A 13,450-nucleotide genomic window follows, 5' to 3' on the forward strand; every position below is an offset into this window, starting at 1 on the left:
AGTTCCTCCTAAACCGTTTTCTCTCGAAACCAAACAAAGAAAGCCTTCACCATATCTCATGGTAAACATATATAAAACTAACCCAATATCTTCATGACACTATGTATATATACTGTTCTTTCAGCATCAAGTAGCTTTCCTGAATCCCTGTTTTGCTGGTTCCTTACGGTTCAATAGGTTTGCATCCCATGCTTTTTACTTTTTACTTTAATTAGAGAAAGAAGGTGAATGAAGAAGAGTTTGGACAGAGGAAGGTGTATAGTTAGAAATGGAAAGACTGTAGAGAGAAAAGACTGTGGGCAGACCACATTGCTATTTTTTATATAGGAGGTTTCCCGTCTGTGTCTGCATCGGTGGTTCAGTGGTGTGTGTGTCTCATGCTAAGTATATTCTACGTTTCTAATACACTTTATACTAATCTTTTATTCCCCTTTATGATATCCTACGAATATTTTGGGATTAAATAGTTTTGATGACCTAAAGGACAACGGCTAAAAAAAGAAAGTAAAAAAATCGAACAAAATTTTTCTGATACAGAATACTCAGTGAGGAGAGAGAGAGAGAGAGAGAGAGAGAGAGAGAGAGAGAGAGAGAGAGAGAGAGAGAGAGAGAGAGAGAGAGAGAGAGAGAGAATTTTCTCCGTTTTCCTAAGCGCCGTCTTGTGATGTCCTAAGAATTTTTTAGTGCTGTGATTTCATTGGCTGATTTAATGGCTTAATTTTTACTTGTAAAGCGATTATTATTGACTATCGCCTAAAGATCGAGGTGAGAAAGTCGTATGGGGTAGGGGGTCTTGTGGTGAGTCTGGCGTGCGGTCATAAGGTGAGTCTAGGGGGGGTTGGTCTTGATAGAAGGGAGTTTGGTCTTGAGGTGAGTCTAGGGGGGGGCTGGTCTTTAGTTGAGCCTACGGGGGGCTGGTCTTGATGGGAGGGAGTTGGGAGGGTGGTTGGTCTTGAGGTAAGTGTAGGGAGGGATGGTCTTAAGATGAGCCTATGGCGGCTGGTCTTAAGGGGAGGGAGTCTAGGGGTCTAATCTTGAAGGGAGGGAGTCTGGGATGGTCAATCATCAGGTTGTCACTGTGGGATGGCAGATCTTTTCTGTTTTTTTTTAAGGGTTGATCCTATATTATTATTTTTTTTTCAAACAGGATTTTTTTCCTTTTACCATCCCAAGGATCAATTTTTAAGGTCCGGACCTGTAAAAAGGAGCAAAATTTTTGAGATACAAAAAAAAATCTAATTTAAAAAGTTGAAGAGCAAGAAAAGTTGAAAATATTGTGTAGAGAAAGTTCGTATGAATCAGTAAAGTGAGATTTTTTACTAAGTAAGTCTTGTCTATAGTGGATTATGATTATTATTCTCGGCACGTTCTCGTGACGCCACTACAGTCTTTAATTATCTCAAATAATTTTTCCTTTAACTAAGAAGCATTTATGTATTAACAATTGAATGTTATGATATCGAAAATTCTTCATAAATTACAGGATTGAAAAAAAGAAAACTAAAAAAAAAATATTGATGTAAAAATTTATATTAATCAATGGTGTGGTTTCAGCCTGTAAATTATATTTAAAGTTGATTATCCTTGTACCTTCCTGTGATAACAAAAGCGTATTTGAACTGTTGCTTCTTTAACTAAGGAACTCTTCTGTATTATCTGATAAATTTTTGAAAAGGAAAATTTTTCTTTTTTTTTTTTTTTTTTTTAGGTACGGACCTAGAAAAAAAAATAGATAAAAAATTCCTTCGGAGCTACAGATTTGGAAGTGAAGAAAAGTAGAAGAAAATTATTATGATGAGTTCATATAAATCAATAAAAGTGTTTTTTTTTACTGTAAGTTTTATTTAAGATGAATTATAATTATCCTCGCACCATTCCTGTAATGACAAAAAGATCTTTACTCCACGCATATTGTCTCTTCTTTAAATAAGGAACATTTCTGTATTATCAGGTAAATATTTTGTGAACGAAAAATTTTCACTTTATTTTATTTATTTTTTTTTAGGCTCCATCTTAAAGTTTTCTTATCAATGTGCGGTTGAATGCCTTGTTTCTTCTTCCGTACAGGTCAGTTTCTTTGCTATATGATAATAATATTTGTTGTTTTATCATTGCTGCGCTGCATAGTACAGGGTTGTTCCTGGAAAGAACGCTGTGGATGACTTGTCAAGGTCAGACTTGTTCCAATGAGACTTCGTGACAGTCGCACAGTTTTTTGTTTTTTTGTAGGGAGAGGGAGGAAAGTGCTGCTTCTGCTGATTCTCTTAAAATATACATTTTTGCTGATAAAATTTTTGAAGTTCAATATTTTTCAGTGTTGGCTATAAATTAATAATTTAAAAAATCTTACATACCTTTCTCATTAATAAAAGATTCCTTCCGTGTTAATGACATCTGTGACTGACGTAAGGAGGATCTCTGACCTTTAACTACTCTAGATCTAATACTTTAGATGACTGTAGCTAGTCACATACTGCTTCTTAAGGGTCAATATGTCTTTTTTCTTTAATGTAAGACGAGCTCTGGCCAAGGCAACACAAAATGGAGAAAAAAAAAATCCTGCTGAAGGGGTCACTACGTAATGAGGGCATTTCGAAAGGAGATCCAAAATTACTGTAGAGATGTGTCATGAAACCTCTCTTTTGAAGGTCTGCTGAATTGGCTTTTTTTTTTTTCGTTTTGTTTTTAATGCTGCTTTACGTCAGGGCATGTCATTGAGGCTCCTTAGGTTGAATAGGTTCACCTGTCCATGTGTCCAAAAGCCGCGGTACAGAGAGCCACTTCGACAAAGCTCGACGCATCTCCTTTGAGTCAGCAACGAGTCTATTGTGTAACGGTAGAGATGATAAAAGAAAGCAAAGCAGGCAGAGAACTAGATGGAGAAATGAGATAAGTCTTGGTGTGGTGGCCTGGAATAGACCGACAACCTGTAGATGAATGAAGAGGGATGTGGAAAACTTTTTTCTACAGTGGAGTTATAGAGGCAGATTATGGTGATGGAAGTAGTAATAGCTCTACCATCAATAAATTATTTTATCATTTGTGTCGTTATGGCTCCTCGCTTCATCATTTCTCATGCAGACGCAGCCTCCTGTTTTGCATACCATTGAGTGGTTTTGAGCAAATAGTGCGTGGCAAGTGACGAAGCATCTTTCAAGGAAATGACGTTGACATTTTTTTTTCTAAACTGTAATTTTCAGTCAATGCACTCACATCAGGTATCATTTCCCTTTTCTCTGAGTCTGAAAGAAGGATCTCACTGCGGTCCTGGTGCCGTTGTTTGATATCTCGGTGTTTTATGTTTTCATTTCTTTTTGTTTAAGTTTTGTGCTCATTTTGAAACACGACATTGTGTACCTAAGTGGATGTGAATTCAGGGCAGTTTTGAAATGTCTTTTGTGCTATATTTTATGCAGTTTGACATGCCGAGCCCTCTCACCTCCTAGACGGGCGGGCATCACCTGCTTGGTAATGCAAATATAAACACTTTATAATACCTCATGTGACTCTAGCAGTTTGGCGGTGGTGATCCTCAACAATTGTGGAGTCAACGAATCTTTGTAGCCAAGTGTTTGATAAACTGGAGGTATCCATTCACCGCTGTGTATACTATGAGCTTTTATTGAATGTTGTGAGGTGTTGGGCTGTATCCGTCGCCTGTCCGGGTGTGCTATTTGGTCTCTGACACAGGAAGACCTGAGCCTTCCTGTCCGAACACCACGCTTAAAGTAATGTAGTTGTGTCGGCGAGGAGTGTGAACGCGTGCGATCATCCGTGCTGGCATTATTAAGAAGATAGTAGAGGGACTTGTATCTCATATAGTTAATGACTTAAAACATAGTGCTTACAAGATTGCAGTGCAGGACGTAAATTGATGGGGTTTGATAGCCAATCCCACTCCACTCTTACCAACATCAACAACTTTCCACGTGTTTTGCAGCCTTCCTGGCGTGACACATTTTATAGAGTGTATAATTTTCGTCCTTTTAACACGAAAGTCCTTATGAGTCTCTCTCTCTCTCTCTCTCTCTCTCTCTCTCTCTCTCTCTCTCTCTCTCTCTCTCTCTCTCTCTCTCTCTCTCTCTCTCTCTCTCTCTCTCTCTCTCTCAAACTAATAACACAAACAAGTCATCTGCGTTAAACAAGAATCGTCGCTGGTTTTGCATTTTTCTTGTAAGCGTTTTTTTTTTTTTTTTTTTTATCACAAATGCGTGAAAAACGAGGTCACACAAGCACCTAAACATATTTGCTGCTATTTGCTGTCTTTTTAAATGATGTCTGCTGTGCAGTAATTTTTCTGCAGTAACTTTAACAATTACACTTTCCTTTTGATCTTTTCCATACCTACGCAGATTTGATATACAACATGCAACTTTGATGTTCCGTATCAGATATATCCAACATTATTTCTCTTGCAATAAATTAATTGTGTCATATACTATTTCATTACTGATTCGGGTATTACTGCAAGAGCGTTTTCAGTGTTACATATCCTGTGCTTTATTATATCTATTGATATGTAGACCTGACATGAAAACTTTCATATTCAACCAACAAATTTAAAGCATGTTAGTATATTCATAACGTGAAGATGTATGTATATAACGAGAACATCCATCGTGTAAATGAGCTATATTGAACACCTTACAACTAGACATTTCCTCGCATTATTTTCCTATTTTTTTCAGTACCTAAAGATTGAAAGAATAAGCTTCATACCAGCATGTCGCAGTTTTAGTCTAAGTAAGTCTATTTAGATAAAAGTGATGGAGAAACACTGTATTATCAGCATGTACGAGTATCTACTAATGTTTTGGCTTTTAAAAGATCGCTGATGACCTCCTTAAAAGGGAGGGGTGGTGGGCGACTGAACCTGAATAGCCAGGAATGAGTGAGGGATTGTATTGGTGGCCAGGCAGGGAATGTATTTGTGGCCAGAAAAGGATTGTTTAACCGATCTGTTTGGGAATGTATTGGCAAGCTGTGTGGGAGTATTTTGGGTACCACGGAAGGAATGCTTTAGCACAAAAAAAAAAAAAAAAGCTGAAAATAGACTTAGGATGGAGAAAAGAAGTTTGAAGTCATGACAGGTAAAAAAAAAAAAAATTGTAGCCTTTTTTTTTTTTTTTTTTCAAGATGAGGGTCAATAATCTGTAAATGTCAATGGCAGGGAAGACTTCAATGAGAAGACACCATATGTGAAATGTGTGACGAAAGTAACAAAACCATGAGATATTTTCTGCGTGGTGTCTGCCAAATATATATATATATATATATATATATATATATATATATATATATATATATATATATATATATATATATATATATATATATATATATATATATATATATATTTTTTTTTTTTTTACGTAGGAAGGACACTGGCCAAGGACAACAAAAATCCAATAAAAAAACAAAATGCCCACTGAAATGCCAGTCCCATAAAAGGGTCAAAGCAGTGGTCAGAAATTGATGAATAAGTGTCTTGAAACCTCCCTCTTGAAGGAATTCAAGTCATAGGAAGGTGGAAATACAGAAGCAGGCAGGGAGTTCCAGAGTTTACCAGAGAAAGGGATGAATGATTGAGAATACTGGTTAACTCTTGCGTTAGAGAGGTGGACAGAATAGGGGTGAGAGAAAGAAGAAAGTCTTGTGCAGCGAGGCCGCGGAAGGAGGGGAGGCATGCAGTTAGCAAGATCAGAAGAGCAGTTAGCATGAAAATAGCGGTAGAAGTCAGCTAGATATGCAACATTGCGGCGGTGAGAGAGAGGCTGAAGACAGTCAGTTAGAGGAGAGGAGTTGATGAGACGAAAAGCTTTTGATTCCACTCTGTCTAGAAGAGCAGTATGAGTGAAGCATACTCCATACATGGACGGATATGGCCCTTGTACAGAGTTAGCAGCTGGGGGGGTGAGAAAAACTGGTGGAGACGTCTCAGAACGCCTAACTTTTATATATATATATATATATATATATATATATATATATATATATATATATATATATATATATATATATATATATATATATATATATATATATATATATATATATATATATATATATATATATATATATATATATATAGTGGAATCAGGAAAGAAATTGTGAAATTACAATGGACATATAAGGAAGGGGAAAATAAAATAATTGGATTACAGTATTTCTTTTAGATAAAAAAGAAAAAAAGAAAGATGAAGGAAATAATCTATACATATTTGTAGATAGGAGCAAGAGAACGAAAGAATGAACATGAAGAAGAAAATACAGCCATACAGTAAAGAAACAACAGAGATGATAAAAGACAGAGTCACATCAGGAAGCAATACTGGATAAGCACCGCATAGAAGAGAACAGAACAGAGGAATACTGTATTTTCCAACACAATTAAGAGGATAAAGAAAATTGCACTCTACGTATATTATATTGAGAGTTGATGTGTTTCCATCCTTTCATGTTGTCTTTCAAAGCAGTGATCTGTCATCTTGCAATGTCTGAGCTTGCATAATATTGTGCGGGAGGCCATGCTGGGCTGTCCTGCTCCTGCTGGGCCCTGGGTGGTCCTGCCTGGTCCTTGCTTGAGGTGGAGGGAGCGGGAGGAGGGGCTGAGCATCCGCCTGGCCCCCTCCACTGCCACTCGCTTTCGTTTGTTCTGTACGCTTTGGTGTTCATGCTGTCTCATTCATTTGGCCTTGCTGCCTTAGTCATGCGCATTTATGTAATTCATTACTTAGTTCAGGGAATGTCACGTTACTGTGTACGTTCGTGAGCAACACGAAGGACGTGATGGTAGGATACGTTTTCCCGGCGCGCTGCCACTGTTACCTGTCCGCTTGGTACGTGGTTTGGCAGCCAGTTTGTTGTGGACCGGCAGTGCGTTGGGAGGTACCGGGACTTTACACTATCTCATCAGTGACATAAATTTGCCGTCACACACCTGCCAACAGTGTAGGTTGCCGACCAAGGAACACACACTGCCAGTTCGAGGTAAGTCACGGGCAGGACAAATAGACATCGTGGGATTTATTTAGTATCTGAAACAATTATGAATCTATGTCTCCGTAATGAGCCATTCTAGCAACAAATCCTTGTTGGAATTTAGTTGTTGAAGTTTGAATTGTGCCTACTAGTTTGTTGGCTACTGAGTTGGGCGGTTCCCAGGACTGGTGTTTGGACGAGAGTTGGGGACGCTGGGGAAACCTAAACGACAAAGGGGAGGTTAGCGACATGACCCGAACTGTTTGGCATCGCCAGCGTCATCCCGAGAAGGAAAGGGACTGTTATGCCAAGGATGTTAGTACGGGAGGGGCGAGCACAGCCCTCATCTATTTGCATATAAGGATTTTGACTACCAAAGAGACCACACGATGGCGTCCTGCCCACATCTAGTGAGACTGCATGACGTGATCCACAGGCGGGTCGCTCTAGTTGCTTTAATAATCTTATGGAAATTATAATGATCTGGAAAGTTTGAGGAACCGCTGATCACAAAGAAAATACTCTAGTGGTGTTACTTCATTCTTCTTTTGAACATATGGATAATTATGTCATGTAATGCAATTTTAATTATTATTTTGCAGGGGAAATCTGATTTTTTCTTTGTTTACCATAACAGTAGGGATTTCAATACTTTTGCTCTCGTTACGGAAACAATAACATAAACCGGGGACGTTAAGCAGCCATATGTGTATCAAACTTCGAGTGTATTGCAGTATGTGAACCGTCAAGGGTAATTTTATTTGCCCCTTAACCTCCATCCATAGCCTCCAGCCTCTGCCGGCCGGACCTTACCACAGCGTCACACCGCGAGGAGGCTGACCACCACTGTGCATCCGAAACCTCGACTCACTGAGTACTTGTCACGTGACGTGTGAACAATGTATTAATAATCTATTCATGATATGACTTTTTTTTATTTTTTCTCTGTGGACTGGCAACATAACGTGTCTGGCAGTGTATTATTTTGCACCGTAGCGGTATACGAGTACCAGTTTTTGCCGTCGATCTGCCGTGTCCTTACCTTCAACTTTTGTCCTCTCTGTGAAATGAAACTGCTTTATTCCTTGCTAATTTGGTTACAGTAATTTTTTTAGAATTTTCGGTATTTAAGTACTTTGTGCACAATCAGACGTTTAGTTTTAGTCGGAGCAGATTATAAAGCCTGGAAACAGATGGCACATGTTAACTAGCAAAACTACACTATCCTCTTACGTAACTGAAGCGATGCCTCGAACTGTAATTATTGTAATTGACTGATTAATATATCAAGTTCCTCGTTGTCAGTTACAATGGCAAGTTGCTCGAGGAAGAAAAATAAATGGGATATTGAATACTTACTTTCCAACAGCTTCTATCTACAGTATTAGCGCATACAAATTGTCGGCGGTGGCTGCGCCGTTGTTGCAGAAATTCCCTCGATCTCGAATTTGTTTGTTAAGGCGTCCTTCTCATTTGTGGCCCTCGGTCTTGGACTCGTGTATGGTGAGCAACTTAGACTTGCGCCAAGCATCTCAATAGATATATGCGCATATTGTCACATCGCTTTCACTTGCATCACAACGCAAAGACTTCCTCATTGTCTTGTTATAATACGCTCAAATGAAATTATCCTTAACTGTTTTGTCTCTTTAGTTCGTCTAATTATTTTTGTTGCGACATTTCCGGTGTAAGAGAGAAGGGAGGAGGGCACCGTGACACCGTGAGCGGCTGTTCACCCACACTTGACGCCACACACACAACTCACAACACCTCCTCATTCACCAAATTAAGCGCCCTTAGCTAATCCAACATTAATCTTTTTTATTTTTTTCTACTTAGCTCCAAAATTTATTTTTTAGGACACCATCCCCCTCTTCCCCTTGGTCTGCCTCATTGGGAAGGAGCCCCGGAGATCAAAGCCTGTAATCAAGGGGCCTTTTTAATGACTGGCTGTATTGTCTGGCGTAATGTAACCCTTAATTGCTTCCTTAGCATAGGGGAGTTAGAAATATGGGCTACAGTCTAGGGTAATTTGGGAAGAGGGGTACGTTTTTCTCAGTGGTGGGAGTGAAGTCAGGAAGAACATACTTTGACAGGAGACAAGGCAATGTATGCACGGGCGGAAAGAGTTTGTGGCATATTTTAGTCTGTAAAATTTAAGTTGGTGGATTGAGGGAGAGTAAGATATTAGAATGGGGATTAATGAGAGGTGTAAGACTAGAGGAGAGTGGGAGGTGGCTAGCATGTTGTGTGCTACCACTACTTCATAACAGCGAAAATACAAGATGGATGCAAATTATCTATGTGCGTAAAAAAAAAAAAAAGAAAAAAAAACTATACAAGATCTCTCTCTCTCTCTCTCTCTCTCTCTCTCTCTCTCTCTCTCTCTCTCTCTCTCTCTCTCTCTCTCTCTCTCCTTGTTTGGACTAGAGAAAACCAATATTACCAGATCAAGAGTGGTGCCAGACTGTGTCCAGCGGTATCTCAATTGTGTATGTGCCTGGTGCTTGCTGCATCGTTCCTCTGTCTCTGTTAAGTGGCAAGGGGAGAAAACCTCTTTCGAGGCCCCAGAGGAGCATGTAGAGCCCTTTGCTCGTGTCCATAACCAAGGAAACGGGATATTTGCTCGTTATGTTTCTGCTTTACGGGTCATTCTCTAGATCTCTTACGGAGCGTCTTTGACCTTCCAGGCACGTAGCGTTCGGTGTTTTGGAATGATGTCACGTCCTGTTCTTTGTACCCTGCAAAGGCTGGCTCGGAACTCTTCTCCGCAGTGGTTTATGTCCCTTGGAAAGTTAAAGTATCCGAAGGTTCATATTCACCAGAGACTATTAAACGCGTCACGTGATGCTTGGTCGTCCTTGTGCTTCGAGGAGCCCCGCTGGTCTGTTCCGTTTGTTTTCAGGCGAGTTCGGCGAGTCGGTGGGATGGCCGGAAGTGTGGGGGTGAAATGTGAGCCTCGTCTTTGCTGGGACGCCCGGAAGGAAAATGCTTTTTTTTTTTTTTTTTTTGTATCTGCATAAATGTGTACTAAATCTATCTAGTCACCTGCCTCTATTTGTAGAACTTACGAATATTGTGACACACACACACACACACACACACACACACATACACACACACACTGTAAAGTTACACCCATCATTATCTTTCGCATCATTATAAACTCCTGCACGATTTTCATCATATTTAGAGATGGAACATTTACTTACCATTACTCCCCTTTTTTTTCCCCCTTCCACCGCTTCCTCCCATTTCTGGTGCCCTCCCTCCCGCCTCCTATACCGCCTCCTCTTCTCAAATATCAGAGGCTCACACGAATGGAAGAAAACACATAAACATCCGGAAGTGAGGGAAACCGACGAGTAAAATGAATTCAGTTGGTAGCAATAATGTATTTCACGCGTGTTGTTGTTGTTGTTGTTGTTGTTGTTGAGCTGGTGATGGTGGGTTGCTCGCGTTTCTTTGATTCGATACGTGAAGCTTTACAAAAAAATATAAACCAAGCATCTTAAATATTATTACCATTCACGTTGAGGTAATAAATTCTCTCTCTCTCTCTCTCTCTCTCTCTCTCTCTGTGTGTGTGTGTGTGTGTGTGTGTGTATATATATATATATATATATATATATATATATATATATATATATATATATATATATATATATTATATTCAGTTTTGACTTCCCATGTCCTTTTAACCCTGTCAGAAGCCGTCTCGCTCGCTGGTGCCCTTGGTTGTCCATTTATAAAAAAACACTGTTTCACTCAACACACACACACACACCGGAGCCTTGTCACCTGTTGACCTTGACGCGTAGACAAGTACGTTTGGCAGGCACGAAAGGAGGCGGGTAGACAATGCCATGTCTTACCATCCTTCCCTTCATGAATGCTTATGCCTGTCCTGTCGGTAGCTCCTGGTAATACTTTATACATGGGTTTTCCGTACCTTAATTCAATATGTACTCTTCGTCATTGTCCTCCTTGTCATCCTCGTGCGTTGAACTTGTACTGATCTTGTACTGGTATTCAAAGGGTCACGAAGGGAAGGGTGCCGGGTGTTGGGTGTTGAGAGGTCGTTTGATCATGTCTCCTTTCTCATAGTCTGATGGCAGGGAAAGTATTTGTATATGCAGGTTTGTCGGGTCTGAGTCTTTGACTTTTATTTTTGGCAGTGTTATGGATGGGAGCTGAAGGTCGGCCAGATTTGTCGTCGTGTTGCGTTCATTGGACTCTCTCTCTCTCTCTCTCTCTCTCTCTCTCTCTCTCTCTCTCTCTCTCTCTCTCTCTCTCTCTCTCTCTCTCTCTCTCTCTCTCTCTCAGCTTGAGTATTAATGGTAGTTTGGCAGGATAGGGGAAAAAGTGTGTGTGTGTATATGTGTGTGTGTCTGTGTGTGTGTGTGTGTGTGTGTTGCTAGGCGATCCTCTTTGATGCTCTTTTAACTTGTGTGCAGGAAACACACACACACACACACACACACACACACACACACACACACTATTACTGCTGCCGTCACCGGTTGTATGTATGTATATACCACCATTACTACAACCACTTCCTCTTATGTTACTGGCACTGATATCATGCTACCAACAGCACTGACACAAGCAACAACATGACCCTTAGTATCAACACCATAATAGGAACGTAACCTAGCGCTGCACTAAGTTAGTACCACGGTAGATGATGATGTTTAAAGACACAAGGCAAGGTGCCCAATTTACAAGCATAAACATGAACAGTGTTTGTCGGTCTTATGTTCTTTTAGTGATACAATGCCCCCTGAACTTTTTTTCTTTAATTTAGTAAGCCATTAAGCTAACCAGTTCGAAACCACTGACAGATATGATTTCGTTCATTGTTCCCTAACATGATAATACGAATGTAAAATACATTTAGGAGCGGTTGTCTAGAGGGGAACATGTTCAAGAGAGAAAATGACCTAGTGGTAATATGACAACTAGAATGGGATAGCGAAAATAATGATAAATCCATGTATTGATATGCTGACGGTGTGATGACCTTAGCGGTGTCTGGTAATAGTAAGGAATCAGTAACATCCACCTACGTGACACTATCTGAAAAATTGTTTACTGCAAGATTTTTTTTGAAGATTTGTAAGTATTGGCAGAGCAGTGGGGCAATATACTTTTTTCAGTGAAGTTTGTTGGGTTCGTAATTAGCTTTTAACTTTGAATATTGACCGAGTTATTTTCCTTTAAAATTCTTGTTAAATTTTCGATGCCTGTGAATGCTGTAAATTTTCCTCTTTTCTCTCTCTCTCTCTCTCTCTCTCTCTCTCTCTCTCTCTCTCTCTCTCTCTCTCTCTCTCTCTCTCTCTCTCTCTGTACCGCACTTTTGCTCTGTTCCTTTACCACTTACCTCTCCTTCTTTGCCATTGCCTGACCCTCTTCCTCTTATTCTCTCCATCTCATATCGTCATCATCGTCACTTGCTCACATCCTCCGCTTCCTTCCTCCGCCCATTCTCGTCTTCCTCCTTGATCCTACCGTTCTTTTCCCTTTCCTACTTTTCATCTCATCCTGTTCTTAACGTTTTTCCTCCTTCCTTACTCTCCATCTTATGCACCTCTTCCTCACTAGACAACTAGGGTAGGGGAGAGAGGGAGCGAAGGTGGAGAGAAGTATTCAGGAACCTGCTTGACGTGTCCCTCTTGACCACATTCCTCCCGACCATTGCTACCACGCCCTCCCCATCCATACTTCCCTTCCTCATCTCTCCTTTCCTATGTTTACCCTCTGACCTCACCTCTTCGTTCTCGCGCTCTCTCCCTTCCTTCACCCTTCGACCCACCCACTCACCCCTGCCTCTCCTCTTCCCTTCCCATCCTTTCCTCCTGTTGTTTAGTGGCTCTCCTCACTTTTGAATGACATGTTTCCTCGTTCTTCATATTTTTACCCGTTACTTTGCCCCGTCTCTCTCTCCTCTCTCTCTCTCTCTCTCTCTCTCTCTCTCTCTCTCTCTCTCTCTCTCTCTCTCTCTCTCTCTCTCTCTCTCTCTCTCTCTCTCTGTATATTCATTACCTCGTATTTATGTCTTCCTTTCTCAGTAACCCCTTCCTCAGTTAAGTCTGCTTACTCCTGCCTCTCCGCTCCGTCTCATCCTCCCCACCGACCACAAACACGCATTAACCCCTAGCCACGACCCGTAAGCCTGACCTGAACCCATCCTTTCCTCATTGACTCACTCACTCACTCACAAGTGTTCTATCGTTTCCTCAGGCATCTTCACATTTCCCCATCCTCCTCCTCCTCTTCCTCATCTACCTTCTCTCATCATCCTCTTCCTCTCGGGGTCAGAAAAATGGGTTTGTCAGGGATAGTATGGGACACCAGGGAAATAGTGACAAAGCAAGAGGAAGTGAGGGAGAAAAATTGCAACCTGACGAGTGGTCTGTTGAAGGTTGAAGTGTACGAGAGAGAGAGAGAGCGAGAGAGAGAGAGA

At 40.5% G+C, this 13,450-nt stretch overlaps 1 protein-coding gene across 6 annotated transcripts in view; it reads left to right on the forward strand.

The window, feature by feature from the left end:
* Positions 1-6,832: 6,832 nt before the first annotated feature.
* LOC135099942 (CD151 antigen-like) overlaps positions 6,833-13,450 on the forward strand; it is a 203,833-nt gene continuing 197,215 nt past the window's right edge. For all 6 annotated transcript variants that reach the window (XM_064002673.1, XM_064002674.1, XM_064002671.1 and 3 more), the window contains exon 1: positions 6,833-6,990. The gene's annotated coding sequence lies outside the window, so the exon portion shown is untranslated. The remainder of the gene's footprint in view (positions 6,991-13,450) is intronic.

The sequence above is a fragment of the Scylla paramamosain genome, chromosome 4 (assembly GCF_035594125.1).
Source record: "Scylla paramamosain isolate STU-SP2022 chromosome 4, ASM3559412v1, whole genome shotgun sequence".
In the NCBI taxonomy this organism is placed as follows: Eukaryota; Metazoa; Arthropoda; class Malacostraca; order Decapoda; family Portunidae; genus Scylla; species Scylla paramamosain.